Source organism: Macaca fascicularis, chromosome 16 (genome assembly GCF_037993035.2).
Source record: "Macaca fascicularis isolate 582-1 chromosome 16, T2T-MFA8v1.1".
In the NCBI taxonomy this organism is placed as follows: domain Eukaryota; kingdom Metazoa; phylum Chordata; class Mammalia; order Primates; family Cercopithecidae; genus Macaca; species Macaca fascicularis.
The window spans coordinates 44,199,300-44,215,095 of record NC_088390.1 but is presented as its reverse complement, the minus strand read 5'-3'; positions in this window follow the sequence as shown (position 1 = coordinate 44,215,095).

The following is a 15,796-nucleotide window of genomic DNA, read 5'->3' as shown; positions in this document are numbered from 1 at the left end:
AACACAGCTGGTTCTTATTAGCCAAATCCTGCCAATCCTGCCTCCCTGTAAAGAGAGATGGGCCACTGCCCCCCCAGGGACGCCCCGGGGTGCAGGATTTCATGGGTTGGCAGCAGGGCTGGGGGTGTGAGAGGCCAAGGAAGAAAAGAAGCAAGATCTGAGCTCTGCCTCTCGCTGTGTGTCCTGTGCACCCTCCCAAGGGAAGCTCTGAGTTATTCTGTCCTGGGCCGTGAAAAAGAGAGAGAGGGAGGAAGAGAGAGAGAGAGAGACAGAGACAGAGACAGAGAGAAAGAGACAGAGAGAGAGAGACAGAGACAGAGAGAGAGATAGAGACAGAGAGAGAGAGAGAGAGAGAGACAGAGCCCGGGACCTCAGGTTTCTCTGGGAGTCCTAGCAAGCAAGTTAATCTTGTATAATTGGAAGTGGCTTAAATGGCCTGGGAAACAGGGGATGCAGCCAGCGTATAGTTGAGTCATGTTAAGTCCCTAATTACACATCACCTGTTTTGGTTTCTCCTCCCACCCTCAAGATGAGACCCAATTCTTAGGACAGTTAATCTAGAGAAAGATATGGAAGGATGAGGATGGCATATCCAGCCCCCGTGGAGTGACATGTACGGCCAGTGACTGGGGAGTGAGGAGAAGCATGACAAATAGGGTGGCATCTGACAGCTCTTTTCACTGAGCACTTGCCACCAAGGCTCTGAGCCTGCTGCAGCCGTTATCTCACTGAAGCATCAATGAGAGCCCTGGGAGGGCCTGTTGGTTCAATTTCACAGATGGGAAGACTGAGGCCCAGAGAGATTAGATCACCAGTATCATTGAGGCCACAAAGCACATATCTGAAAAGTGGATCCCAGGGAACAAAGAAAGGGGCACCTTTGATGGGATCCACTTTTCACTTTTCAATGAGCACAAGTCCAACTGATGGGAACATGTTGAGAGTTCTGGGTCCCTGACCTTGCCAGCTGCTCCTTTGGCACACCCCCAAACACCCAAGGACTGTATTGCCTTATAAGGATGAAACGACCCAGAACTGGAATTTGCAGCTCCAAGGAAGACATCCACAAAGGGAAAGAAAGGTAATTCAGGAGGTTTGGAGCTCACCAAAGTGGGAACGCTTTGAGCCCACACTGGCCCAGGCTGGAACGCAGGATCTTACCACATGAATCAGGTGGTAAATCCAGCTCTCAGGAGCCTACTGGACCTCAAATAAGTTAATAGGAATGATGGCTTCTCTTCACTGCCACCGGGTCATGGTGAAATGGGAGGGGCAGGTGTAGTGCATGTCTGAAGACACGTGAGTGACCTGTCCCCCAAAGGCCTCTGCTGGAATAGGGGCCCTTCTCAAGTCTAGGGGGCTCCAGGGGACGTAGGACACATTTTAATGAAGATGAGTAGGGGATTATCTGATGCACCCATTACTTGTTCCAACTCTCTCTCTCTCTCTCTCTCTCTCTCTCTCTTTTTTCCCCTAAGTCATGGGAAAGGTGCCCAGGCTGGTTTTAAACTCCTGGGCTCAAGTGATCCTCCCACCCGGGCCTCCCAACATCCTGGGATTACAGGCATGAGTCACCACTCCTGGCCTGTTCCTACTCTCTAAGGAACCTTTAAGATGTGGAAGAAAAAGAAAGATAAAGGCAGTAGTGGAGCTGTGAAGATGGGAGTCTTTGAAGGAAACCTCAGTGATGCATGTAGGATAAATATCCTTCTGAAACAGGAGCCCTTAAACAGAACTAAGACCTGTGGCTATAAAAGGATAGCCTGAGGATCTACACATCTGCACGTGGGATAAAACTGCATAGAACTCAACACACACACACACACACACACAAACCCATGTGAATGTAAAACTGGTGAAACCTGAATAAGGTCAATGGGTTGTACCCCTGTCAATCTCTGGCTGTGCCATTGTACTATAGCTATGCAAGATGTTACCACTGGGGGAAACTGGATGAAGGGTATATGGAATTTCTCTGTATTACTTCTTACAACTGCATGTGAGTTTACAATGATCTCAAAAGACAAAAGTTAAAAAAAGGAAAAATAAACAAAAAAGTATTCTGTTCCCTCAGCAGATTTCTCTCTGCCTCCTGACATAGAGATAGGAAAAGGCACAGTCAGGAGAGGAATAAGTGCTTGATCCACAGCTCTCTCCATGTAGAAAACAGATAAGAATGGTCTGCATTATGTATATTTTTCACCAAACCCATCCTTCTGAAGAACCACATTGTATTTAAGCACACATTCTTATCCCATTTTTTGGTGAAGAAAACTGAGGCCGGGGTGGTGCACTTATTTGCCTGAAGCCACAGTGGCTGAGCTGGCATTTCAATCCCAGTCAGCTCAAAGCCTGAGCTCTTTCCACCACATCACAGTGGTCAAGTTGGCAGTGTTCCTATTTCCAGAGCCCCAGAAAGTATGCTCGCCAAGGGTAGATTTAGCCTAGGAAGCTAAATATGCCAACATCAAACATTCATTAAATACTTTGCCATCCAGGAGTATGGAGGTGTAGTTTTTGTTGTTGTTGTTGTCGTTGTTTGTTTGTTAAAAATAAATAAATAAAAGAGGCCTGTCCTCAAGGATCTGAGTCTGTGGTTTTGCCAGGAAACTAACATGCCTAGAGATGGGCTGAACTTTCCTAACAGCAACACAAGGTCAGAGAAGAGGGAGATGTGTGGGAAGGGGGCCTCTTGGAAGGGAGCAGCTGTGCCTCTTTCTTTTCCTTTTTTTTTTTTGCTTTGAGACGGAGCCTCACTCTGTCACCCAGGCTGGAGTGCACCGGCTCACTGCAACCTCCGCCTCCCAGGTTCAAGTGATTCTCCTGCCTCAATCTCCCAAGTAGCTGGGATTACAGGGACCCGCCACCATGCCTGGCTAATTTTTGTATTTTTAGTAGAGATGGGGTTTCATTATGTTGGCCAGGCTGATCTCAAACTCCTGACCTCAGGTGATCTGCCTGCCTCGGCCTCCCAAAGTGCTGGGATTATAGGTGTGAGCCACTGCACCTGGCCTCTTTGTCAATTTTTTTGTTGTGGCAAAATTACACATAACATAAAATTTACCTTCTTAACCATTTTTAAGCGTATAATTCAGTGGTACTGAGTAAATTCATATTAGGTAAAACCATCATCATCATCCATCCACAGAACTCTTTTCATCTTCCCAAACTGCAACTTTGTACCCATTAAACAACTCCCCATTCCCCACCCTCCTCGCAGGCCCTGGCAACTCATTCTTTTTTTTTTTTTTTTTGGATCTCAGCTCACTGCAAGCTCCGCCTCCCGGGTTCACGCCATTCTCCTGCCTCAGCCTCCCGAGCAGCTGGGACTACAGGCGCCTGCCACCTCGCCCGGCTAGGTTTTTTTTTTTTTTGTATTTTTTTAGTAGAGACGGGGTTTCACTGGGTTAGCCAGGATGGTCTCGATCTCCTGACCTCGTGATCCACCCACCTCGGCCTCCCAAAGTGCTGGGATTACAGGCTTGAGCCACCGCGCCCGGCCAACTCATTCTACTTTCTGTCTATGAATTTGACTACTCTAAGTACCTCATATAGATGGAATCATACAGTATTTGTCCTTTTGGGACAGACTTACTTCACTAGCATAATGTCCTCAAGGCTCATCCATGTTGTAGCACGTGTCAGGATTTCCGTCCTTTTTTGGGCTGAATACTATTCCATCATATGCACGTACCACATTTTGCTTATCCGCTCGTCTTTTGATAGATGCCTGCATTGCTACCACGTTTTAGCTATTATGACTAATGCCACCATGAACATGGGTGTACAAATATCTTTTCTTTTTTTTTTTTTTTTTTTCAAGGTGGAGCCTTGTTCTGTCATCTAGGCTGGAGTGCAGTGGCGTAATCTCAATTCACTGCAACCTCTGCCTCCCAGATTCAAGTAATTCTCCTGCCTCAGCCTCCTGAGCAGCTGGGACTACAGGTGCTCACCACCATGCCTGGCTAACTTTTGTGTTTTGAGTAGAGATGGAGTTTCACCATGTTGGCCAGGCTGGTCTCTAACTCCTGGCCTCAAGTTGTCTGCCTGCCTCGGCCTCCCAAAGTGCTGGGATTACCGGCATGAGCTACTGTGCCCTGCCACAAATATCTTTTCAAGACTCTGCTTTCCATTCTTTTGAGTATATACTCAGAAGCAGAATTGCTGCAGCACATGTTAATTCTATTTTTAATTTTTTGAGGAAAGGGGATGACTTTCACTTAAGGATCATACAGTTCGGTTTCATTTTTAGTTTGTTTGACTTGTTCTTTAAAAAAAAAAAAAAGTAATATATGTACATAATTCACAATTCAAAAGGTGAAATCTCCCTCGCACCTCTATCCTCCAGTCAGTCACCCGGTTCACCTCCCTGGAGTAACCAATGTTATCAGCTTCTTGCTTATTCTTCAAGAGAGATTCCAGGCATGTACAAATACATCTACCTATTAGAAGGGTTTTGATAGGTGGAGAAGGAAAGAAATAAAGGGTACCAAAAAGGATAGACTTATCATGGGGAGATTCATCCTACTAGGTTAAATTTTCTCTGTCGCTGTTTTAGGGGTGTCTCTTATAAACAGCACACGATTTGACTTTAGTTTTTTGACTCAATCTTTAAGTCTTTGTTTTTTTAATATGTAGGTTTTTCTCCATTTACATCTTTTTCTGTATTTAACTGTTTTTGCCTTATTGATAGACAGAGACAGAAACAAATGACCCTTAGTTTTACCTCCTGGTTGACTTTTAATCTTGCTTTCAAAGATTCTAAGATCTTCTAATCTTTGCTGTCCCTTTTACCTTTCTTCCCTAGTGTTTTGGAAGAAGTTTTTTGTTTTGTTTTCTTTTGTTTTTGAGACGGATTCTTGCTCTGTCATCCAGGCAGGAGTGTAGTGGCACGATCTCGGCTCACTGCAACCTCTGCCTCCCAGGTTCAAGCGATTATCCTGCCTCAGCCACCCAAGTAGCTGGTACTACAGGAGTGTGCCACAACGCTTGGTTAATTTTTGTATTTTCAGTAGAGACAAGGTTTCACCATGTTGGCTGGGCTGGCCTTGAACTCCAGACCTCAAGTGATCTGCCTGCCTTGGCCTCTTAAAGTGTTGGGATTACAGGTGTGAGCCACCATGCCCAGCCTGGAAGAAGTTTTTGTTCCATTACTGGTTAACTTTTTAACCAGTAAGAATATTTTTAAAAAATATTCTTTAACTTGTAATCATTTAACATTTTATTTTGAGAGTCTTGAGCTCTAAAGAAATAAAGAATAATACAAGCAACACCTATATTCTTACCATTTGTCATTAATGTGCCAGTAATCAGTGTATTGCCTCCTGGCACCAAACCTGCCATTATTTGCCTGCTTCATGTTACTGCAGCTGGACCCTGTAAACACTTCTCCTCTACATACACTGGTTTTGTGGATAGAGGGCGCTAGAGGAACATCATGAGGCACAGCAGAAGAATGGGCTTCTCTTCCTGGTTCTTGAGTTCAATTCCTGCTCCCGGGACACAGCTGCCAGCAGCGTATGGGAGACCCAGTGGTGCTTACCCTCTGGCAATTTACACTGGCACCCCCCCTGTGGTTGGCTTTCTGCTTGTCAGCCATGGCCCATCAGCTGTGGCCCAGCTTTGGCTTGAAGCACCTTGGTGAACCTCTCCACATGATCCACAGCCCCACCCTCTCTAAGGTCTGACTCGCAGGCATGGGTTGGGGGTTTCTCCCAAGTGCCATGGTTCCTTGGGTGTGCTTCTGGAGCCCTAGAGGTAGTGACTGCCCCCCATGTCTGCTACCCTTCTTTAAAGGTACCTTTCCCCCTCTTGGTTGGTAACCACCTTTTATTAGTTAATTTTTTCAGTTAATTGCTTTTTATATTACTTTTTTTTCCATGCGGTTTCTGTCTCCTGACTGGACCTTGACTGATACATTTAACAAAGTTAATATTTTTTGTCACCTATGCTTGCTGGTTTTTTTTTTTTTCTTTTTAAGGAAATTACACATTACAGATATAGCTAAAGTCCCTTCTAACAGCCATCCCTGGTTCTATACCCTTTCTCCAAGAGGGAACCATTATTATGAGTTTGAGGTAAATCCTTATATTTTAAAAATGTTTCCATCCATTCATATGTATCCACAAATAATGCATGCTGTTTTTACATTTTAAAAGGTATGTGAATGATAAGATTTTGATATTATTCTGAATCTTTTTTCTATCTGCCCAACATTATATAGCTTAAAACTATGCATGTGGATATGTGTAGATCTAGTTAATTCCTCTTAAACTGTTGTATAATTTCCCATCATATAAACATATCATATGTTATTAATTCATTCCCCTATAAATGGTCATTTGGATTGTTTTCAATATTTGGCCAGTTGCAAACAATGACGCAATATACATCCTGCATATGCATATGACAGAATTTCTCCAGGGAATATATTTAGAAATGGGATTTTCTGAATAGCTCATAGAGGATGTACTTTCTTTCTTTCTTTTTTCTTTTTTTCTTTTTTTTAGAGACAGGGTCTCACTCTGTTGCACAGGCAGGAATGCAGTGGCATGATCATGGCAAGGATATACATTTTTAAATGTTATTAGATTCTGCTTATTTGTAATAATGCTATCATTTTCTTCATACCCTCATCAACACTTTATTTTATTTATTTATTCTTTAGAGACAGGGTCTTGCTCTGTTGCCCAGCCTGGCGTACAATGGTGCAATCAATCATAGTTCACTGCAGCCTTGACCACCTGGGTCAAACAATCCTCCCATCTCGGCCTCCCAAAGTGCTGGGATTACAGGTATGAACCCCTGCATCTGGCAACCGTTTGTATTGTTAGACCTCTTAATTTTTCCCAATCTGGTGGCTAAAAATAATATCTCACTTTTCTTTTCATGGCTTTAGTGGCTATTTGAATATTCCTTTGTATGAATTGTCTGTTCGTGTGTTTCTCACTTTTCTGTTGGGTTGTCTTTTTCTTACAGATTATAGAAATTCTTTATATATTCTGATAGATACATTACATGTTGCAAATATCTCCCAGTAAATTGTTCACCTTTTAATCTTGCACAGGGCATATTTTGCCTGAGACAAGATTTAATTTTATCAAAGTTAAGTAATCTTTTTTTTTTTTTTTTTTAATAGGATGTTCTTACTGTGTCTTTCTTGTTTGAGAAATCATTCTCTATCCTGGGTCATGAAAAATATTTTCCTATAATTTCTTCTAACTGTTTTTCATGTTTAGGTCACTAAAACATCTATATTTTACTTTTGTTAATGACACGTCACAGCTCTGTTATTAAATAGTCTTTCTTTTCTCTAACGATTAGTGGCGACACCTCTAACATATGCTATGATCTTATATATAGATAGGAATCTGTTCTTGGGTTCTCTGACCTGTTTTATTGGTTTCTTTATCTATTCCTGTGTTAATTAGGATGGTAAGAACCCAGGCTGCTATTATAAGAGTTCCAACAATCATGTGACTTAAAAAACCAAGTTTATGTTTTATGCATATAACCTTGCAAGGTGAGCTCTGCTCCATGGAGCCTCTCCTTCATGTTGCTGGCCCATCATAGGTCGGCCGGGGGCTGTGCTCTTTGTCATGTCCATGCTAGGACCTCAGCTAATGGAGCAGCCACTATCTGAAATGGTGATGATGGCCATGGCAGAGAGAAAGAGAGTGCTGGATGGTCTTGTACCGATCATTAAATCTGTCCTCCTAGAAGTGACACACATCACTTCAACTCACAACTCATGTAACTGAAAGAGACCAAGAAGTGCAGGCCTATCATGTGCCAGAAGGCAAAGAGCCGGGTATGTTTGGGGAACAGCATTAATGACTATAACACACATGCATTTTAAGTTTATAAATTTCCCTCGAAATACAGCTTTAACTGCTCCTTAGAAATTTTACCCAAGACTTTCATTATCATTTCAAAATAAGCATCTCATTTTAGGATAGTTTTAGATTTAAAGAAAAATTGTGAAGATAGGAACTGGAAAGTTTCCATATAACCCCTCTCAATTTCCCTTACTTAATATTTTATATTAGTGTGATATATTTGTCATTATTAATGAACCACGATACATTATTATTATTACTCTGTTACCCAGGCTGAAGTGCAGTGGTGCAATCCTGTTTCACTGCAGCCTTGACCGCCTGGGCTCAAGTGATCTTCCTACCTCAGCCTCCCGAGTAACTAGGACCACAGGCACACGCCACCACACCTGGCTAAGAGATGGGGGTCTCTTTATGTTGCCCAGGCTGATCTTGAACTCCTGGACTCAAGTAATTCTTCTACCTCAGCCTCTCAAAGTGTTGGGATTACAGGTGTGAGCCACTACACCCAGCTCCAATAAATTATTATTAATTAAAGCCCATACTTTAATTCAGATTTTAATTCAGATTTCCTCTGTTTTTACCTGATGTCCTTTTCCTTTTCCTTTTTGGAATATTTATTATTTTATTTATTATATGAGATCCAGGAGAGAAAGGAGCAATGTAAAATCCAGCAACCCCTAGTGGTATATATCCAAAAGAAAGAAAATCAGTATTTTGAAGAGACAGCCATACTCGCATGTTTATTGTAGCACCATTCGCAATAGCCAAGACATGGACTCAACCTAAGTGTCTATCAACAGATGAATGGATAAAGAAAATGTATTATATATACACAACGGAACATTATTCAGCCACAAAAAGAATGATCCTCCTGCCTCAGGATGATCCTGTCAATTGCAACAACGTGGATGGGATTGAAGGAACCCAATGTCCTTTCTCGATTCCAGGATCCCATCCAGGATGCTGCATTACATTTAATCATCATGTCTCCTTCAACCCCTTTTGTCTGTGAGAGTATCTCCAGTGTTTCTTGTTTTTCATGACCTTAACAGTTTTAAGGAGTACTGGTCAGGTATTTTGTAGAATGTTCCTCAACTGGGATTCATCTGATATTCTTCTCATGTTTACACTGAGGTTATATTTGTTTGTTTGTTTTTTGAGATGGAATCTTGCTCTGTCACCCAGGCTGGAGTGCAATTGCATGATCTCGGCTCACTGCAACCTCTGCCTCCCAGGTTCAAGTGATTCTCCTGCCTCAGCCTCCCGAGTAGCTGGGATTACAGGCGCTGGCCATCACGCCCAGCTAATTTTTGTATTTTTGTAGAGACAGGGTTTCACCATGTTGGCCAGGCTGGTCTTGAACTCCTGACCTCAGGTGATCCACCTACCTCGGCCTCCCAAAGTGCTGGGATTACAGGCGCGAGCCACGAGGTTATGGTTCTTTTGAGAGGGAGATCACAGAAGTAAAGTGCCATTCTCATGACATCATACCAAGGGCTTATACTATCGATAGGATATCACTGTTGATGTTAACCTTGATCACACAGCTGAGGCAGTGCTTGTCAGGTTTTTCTACTGTAAAGTTACTCCTCCTCCATCACCCTTATCACCCTTTCCATAGTGTCCTTTTTTTTTTTTTTTTTTTTTTAAAGACGGAGTCTTGCTCTGTCACCCAGGCTGGAGTGCAGTGGCACAATGTCAGCTCACTGCAACCTCCACCTGCTGGATTCAAGCAATTCTCCTGCCTCAGCCTCCCAAGGAGCTGGGATTACAGGCACCTGCCACCAGGCGCGGTTAATTTTTGCATTTTTAGTAGAGAGGGGGTTTTGCAGAGTTGGCCAGGCTGGTCTTGAACTCCTGACTCAAGTGACCCACCCACCTCAGCCTCCCAAAGTGCTAGTATTACAGGCATAAGCCACCATGCCCGGCCCATAATGTACTCTTCGGAAGAAAATCACTATGCTAAGTTCATAGATAAGGAATAGGAAGTTATGTTCCACCTCCTGGAAGGCAGAGCCTTTACGTAATTGAAATTCCTCTGCAGAGGAGGCTTGTCTATTTCCCCATTAATTTATTTATTCAACCATGTATTTATATCAGTATGGATTCGTGGATATTTATTTACTTTGGATTATAATCCAATACTGTGTTATTTATTTTGTTGCTCAAATTATTCTAGCCTTGGCCACTGGGAGCACTTTCGGTGGGCTCCTGTGTGTCTTAGGCATATCCTCATCAATGTGAGTTGTTTTATATCTGAGCATTTCCTTATTTTTTGGCACTAAAAGATGCTCCAGGCTCATCTTGTATATTTCCTGTCTGGTCCTAGAATCAGATGTTTCTCTAAGAACCCTGGTTCTTTTCATTGGAGAATGGTATTAGAAACCAAGATCTGAGCACTAGGTGTGATTGTTGCTACTGGCGGTCATCGCTTCTAGGCCTCAAAGGGCAAGGCAAAGAAATATATGTGTGTATGCTGACCATTTATCCACACATATCTATACAAAATTCTATATGTAATCATCTGTATTTCTATTAAGCTAAACATAAGTTCATCTGATATCTCCAACTCTCATCCATTACCACATGGATCATTCAAGTTCAAGTTCAATGCTTTGCCTATATATAACCTCCCATTACAACCACTCACTGGGAGCAGTGAAACTCTGGGTCCCATTCATTTACTTAAATGTTCAATTCAACAAACCCCGTAACATGGGTTTCCCTATCTTACAGATCTGCACATGTACCCCTGAACCTAAAATAAAGGTTTAAAAAAGTTCAATTCCAGTATACATATATAGTGGTTTCAAATTTCTAACCTTTTCGTTGTTGTTGTTGTTATTATTATTATTATTATTGTTATTATTTGAGATGGGGTCTCGCTCTGTCACCTAGGCTGAAGTGCAATGGTATGATCTCAGGTCACTGCAACCTCCGCCTCCCAGGTTCAAGCAATTCTCCTGCCTCAGCCTCCCGAGTAGCTAGAATTACAGGTGCACACCATCATGCCTGGCTAATTTTTGTAATATTAGAAGAGATGAGGTTTCTCCATGTTGGCCAGGCTGGTCTTGAACTTCTGGCCTCAGGTGATCCACCTGCCTCGGCCTCCCAAAATACTGGGATTACAGGCATGAAATCCCAAAATACTGGGATTACATTACACCAGTCCTGGCCTCATTATCATTTAATTCTAAATATTTAATTAATTGTCATTGGTTTACTCTTTAACCACGAATTATTTAGAAATCTGCGGGGTTTTTGTTTCGTAACGTAGAAGGTTTTGTTAGCTTGCTTTCTCTGTGGTTGATTTCTAATTTTATTGCATTGTGGTCTGAAAACATGTTCTGTATAATGTTGATTCTTTGGAATGTTTTGAGAGTTCCTCTGTGATCTAATATGTAATTCTAGTAACAGTTCCACGTGTGATTGGGGAAAAACATATAAATTTTGGGACACCTACTCTATGCCATTAAAAACATCATTATGAAAATGTAGAAAGTACACAAATGTTTGAGATAATGTGAAATAGAAAAAAAGAACATGAAACACATGTGTTATTAGCCGCAATGTAAAATCTTCAGGCATAAAAACAAAGACTGGAAAAGAATAAACAAGAATGAAAATAAGCATTGACTACTAGTGGTAGGATTCTAGGTAATTTTTTTTCTCACCTCAAAATTGTATTTAATGTTGTTTTACTGTTTCTATAATTCACAAATCTCTAAAAAAATGTTTGTACTAGAAAATAATGGTTTGGATAAATTAACGAAGGTTTAAGAGCATTTAGTACTGCAGCTGTTTTTTTGTTTTTTTTTTTTTTGAGACAGGGTCTCACTCTGTTGCCTAGGCTGGAGTGCAATGGCATGATCACGGCTCACTGCAGCCTCAAGTTCCTGAGCTCAAGCAATCCTCCTGCCTCAGCCTCTCAAGTAGCTAGAACTATTGATGTATGCCACCACGCCTGGTCAATTTTTTATATTTTTTTGCAGAGATGAGATCTCACTATGTTTCCCAGGTTGGTCTTGAAGTCCTGACCTCAAGCAATCCTCTTGCCTCAGCCTCCCAAAGTTCCGGGATTACAGACTCAAGCCACCACACTCGGCCATCAGACATTTTTTGAGCTCTTGCTATGTGTAGGGCACCATGCTAGATTTTAGGGATCCAGAAATGCTAAGTTGAGGTCACTTTCTTCAGTTTCTAACTCTAAATGTCATGGATGTGTAGTTCAGAAAGGGCAGACCAAGCACAGGGAATTCCTATACAGGGCATGGAGTGAGAGGGCCCCAGAGAGGTCCATACATGGTGCGGCTGGAAGACACCATTGGGAGAAATTAATTTAGATTCAACCGGGGGAGAGGAGGGTATGCAAAGTTTATGGTGGGATTCATAAAGGATCTCAAGGGGGTGGACACAGGGAGGAACTACAGGCAAAGGGGAGACCTTGAATAATACTAAAATTTGATATTTGTGTAAGATTTTATAGTTTACACACCCTCCTAGCATGCACACACACACAAGTTCATTGCTTTTTACCTATATTTATGCTATTTACCCTGTGAGGCAAATATTATTCTTCTTATACCCATTTTTAGAGTAGAAAACTGAGGTTCAGAGAGGGAAAGCAACTTGTCCAAAGTTACACAACTAGACAGTGACAGAGCCAGGATTCCGATACTAGTTTTCTCACCCCAGATGGAGGTTTCTTCATATAAACCCCTCTTTGAAAATAACTCTTTGGCAATGCACTTAAAAAGAGCCATAAAAATGGCTCATCAAAGCTGTCCCACTCAGTGAGAAGAATAGTATCAAGTGTACTCTCAAGAAGGAGCTATTACGAACACAGAAATTGAGGACCAGAAAGTCAAGCTAGGTGGACGGGTGAGCCGAACTAAAACTGAATTGGGTGTTTTGTGGAACTAGACTCTTGTCCTTTGCTAAACACAGAAGGGGCCCGTCCAGCTACCCCAGAGGGCACCAGATCTTGGTGCTGGGAGCTCAAACCAATGCAGCCACTGGTCCATTCTAACCCAGCTCTGCAGCCCCTATTCACACAGTCCCTCAGACTGTGGAATGAATGAATGAATGAATGAATGAATGAATGAATGAATGAACAAAAATGTTCTGCCTCTCACCTCCACCTTTTTCCCCACCACCCACCTACCTGGTATGGGAGCCCTGTTCTGCACTCCCAAAGGCCAACCCCCAACATCCCTCCTCTACTAAGGGAATCTACTCAACCTCTTCAGTCTGACTTCTCAACCAGTCCCTTATCTCCCTTCTCCTGCCACCTTCTCAACTGCCCCCAAGCCTGGCCCTGGGAGGAGTGAAGGTTACCTGGGAACTAGCATTCCCAATGCTGCCCCTCACAATACACACTCAATTACTGACTCTCCCCCTTCTTCTCCCAAGTTTCTCATCCCGCTGCTAAGCTGTCCTTTTAATGTCCTTTCAACTGACATCCTATATGGTTTTTTTTTTTTTTTTTTGAAATGGAGTTTTGCTCTGTCACCCAGGCTGGAGTGCAATGGTGCAATCTCGGCTCACTGCAGCCTCCACCTCCCGAGTTCAAGTGATTCTCCTGCCTCAGTCTCCCAGGAGGCTGGGATTACAGGCGCCTGCCACCATGCCCGGCTAATTTTTGTATTTGTAGTAGAGATGGGGTTTTGCCATGTTGGCCAGGTTTGGTTTTGAACTCCTAACCTCAGGTGATCTGCCTGCCTTGGCCTCCCGAAGTGCTGGGATTACAGGCGTGAGCCAACGTGACTGGCCTAACATGTTATATGTATTTATTACAGACAATCTCAAATCCATTTTTAAAGAGAATAGGGTGTGACTTCATTAATAATAAACACATATTTCTTGGACAAACACATATTTAACAAATATTTATTCGACACCTATTATCTGTCACGCTTTGTGTTAAATGCTGGCAATACAACGACAAGCAAAACAGCTACAGTTCCTACCCTTATAGAGTGTACAGTCTAGTCAGGGGGTCAGACACTAAGAAGTATGCTTATAAATAAATAAATATATACAGTTGTTCCTTTGTACCTGCAAGTTCTGCATCCACAGATTCAATCAACCACGGATCAAAAATTTTCTTAAAAAAGAAGAATAGGCCGGGCACAATGGCTCATGCCTGTAATCGCAGCGCTTTGGGAGGCCGAGGTAGGCAGATCACCTGAGGTCAGGAGTCCAAAACCAACCTGACCGACATGGTAAAACCCTGTCTCTAGTAAAAACACAAAAAAATTAGCCAGGCATGGTGGTGTGCACCTATAATCCCAACTAGTGGGGTGGTTGAGGCAGGAGAATAACTCGAACCTGGGAGGTATAGGTTGCAGGAAGCCAAGATCGCGCCACTGCACTCCAGCCTGGGCGACAGAGTGAAACTCTGTCTCAAAAATAGTTATATAAAAATAATATAGCAATAAAAAACAATGTAATATAACAACTGTTTACACAGCATTTACATTGTATTGGGTGTTATAGGTAGTCAGACTTGATTTAAAGTCTAAGGGAGGATATGCATATACTACACCATTTTATACAAGGGACTTGAGCATCCTTGAATTTTGGTATCCAAGGGGAATCCTAGAACCAACCTCTCACAGATACCAAGGGGCAATTGTACGTGTGACAAGAGCTTTGAAAGAAAAAAAAAGATAACAGAAGAAGCCTACTCTAGATCTGCATAGAATGCAGAGCTAGTAACAGCTCTAATGATCTCAACACACGCACTTAAGTCTATACATTTCCCTGTAAGCACTGCTTTAACTGCACCCTGTAAATGTTGACATTAAGTGCATTCATTATCATTCAGTTCTAAATATTGAATACTTTTTGTTGATTTCTTTTTAACCCACAGATAATGTCAAGGTGAAGCTTTTCATTTCAAAACATGTAGGGTTTTGGTAACTCTCTTTTGGTGGTTGATTTCTAATTTTATTGCATTATGGGCTGAGAACCATAACGTTCTGTATATGGTAATTCTCTGGAATGTTTTTAAGACGTCTCTTGTGACCTAATAATTGTCCACACTGAGTTACCACTCCATGTCCAACGAAATAAAAATAAAGTCTATACATTTTAGTATATCAATGTAGAGCAATGCCATTAAAAGGATGATTAAAAAGATCATGAGAATGGAGAGATGAAAAAGCTGCACGGGAGAGAAGCTGAAGGCAGAAAACGTGTGAAGGCTTTGGGGCAGAAAGGAGCCATTGAAAGCCTAGACTGGCGGTGAGGCTGTAGCCAGAGGCAGGAGCGGGCAGACACTGATAGGGGTGAGGTAGGCAGGGCCCAATTTATAAATAAATAAAATGGAAAATAATATACGTGGATAATAACCGAATAGCATTACAATAGCCGGTCACCACCTCCAGGCCCCCACCGGCCTCCCTCAGGAAAGTACAGCGCAGCAGAGACTTCATCCCGATCTGATTTGGACTTTGGGGGTCAGAAAGATGAACTCAGCGGGCCAGTGCGGTCTGCCTCCCCTGGTTCCCAGCTCGATTGCCTCCACGCCCCCTCAGCCCCAGGTTCCTCACCTGGGGGAAAGATCCACCTCTCAGGCGGTTCTGAGCTCAGGGGACAGACCATTTAATGGCTGCAAGGCCTGCGTCCTAACGGGCTTGCAGAACTGCCAGCACCCCGCCCCGCTTCTGTATCATCTCTCTGCCTATCCGGGGCGCTCCCAAGTGCGGGTTAGTGTGGTGGTGACGCGCCGCAGCTGCAGTGTGCCAGAGCCTGGGTGCAAATGCAGCCATTCTGCTAGCTGTCCCTGGGCCGGCTGAGACTCTGGGTCTCCAAGTCAGCACCCGTACAAATGGAAGCAATCACTCGATCCACCTCATATGGTGGGGGGAGGGGTAACTGAGCGCATAACTCACTTTAAACACCTGGCGCCGAGCCTGGCACTTAATAAGCGCTCATTAAACGAGCGTGTCCTT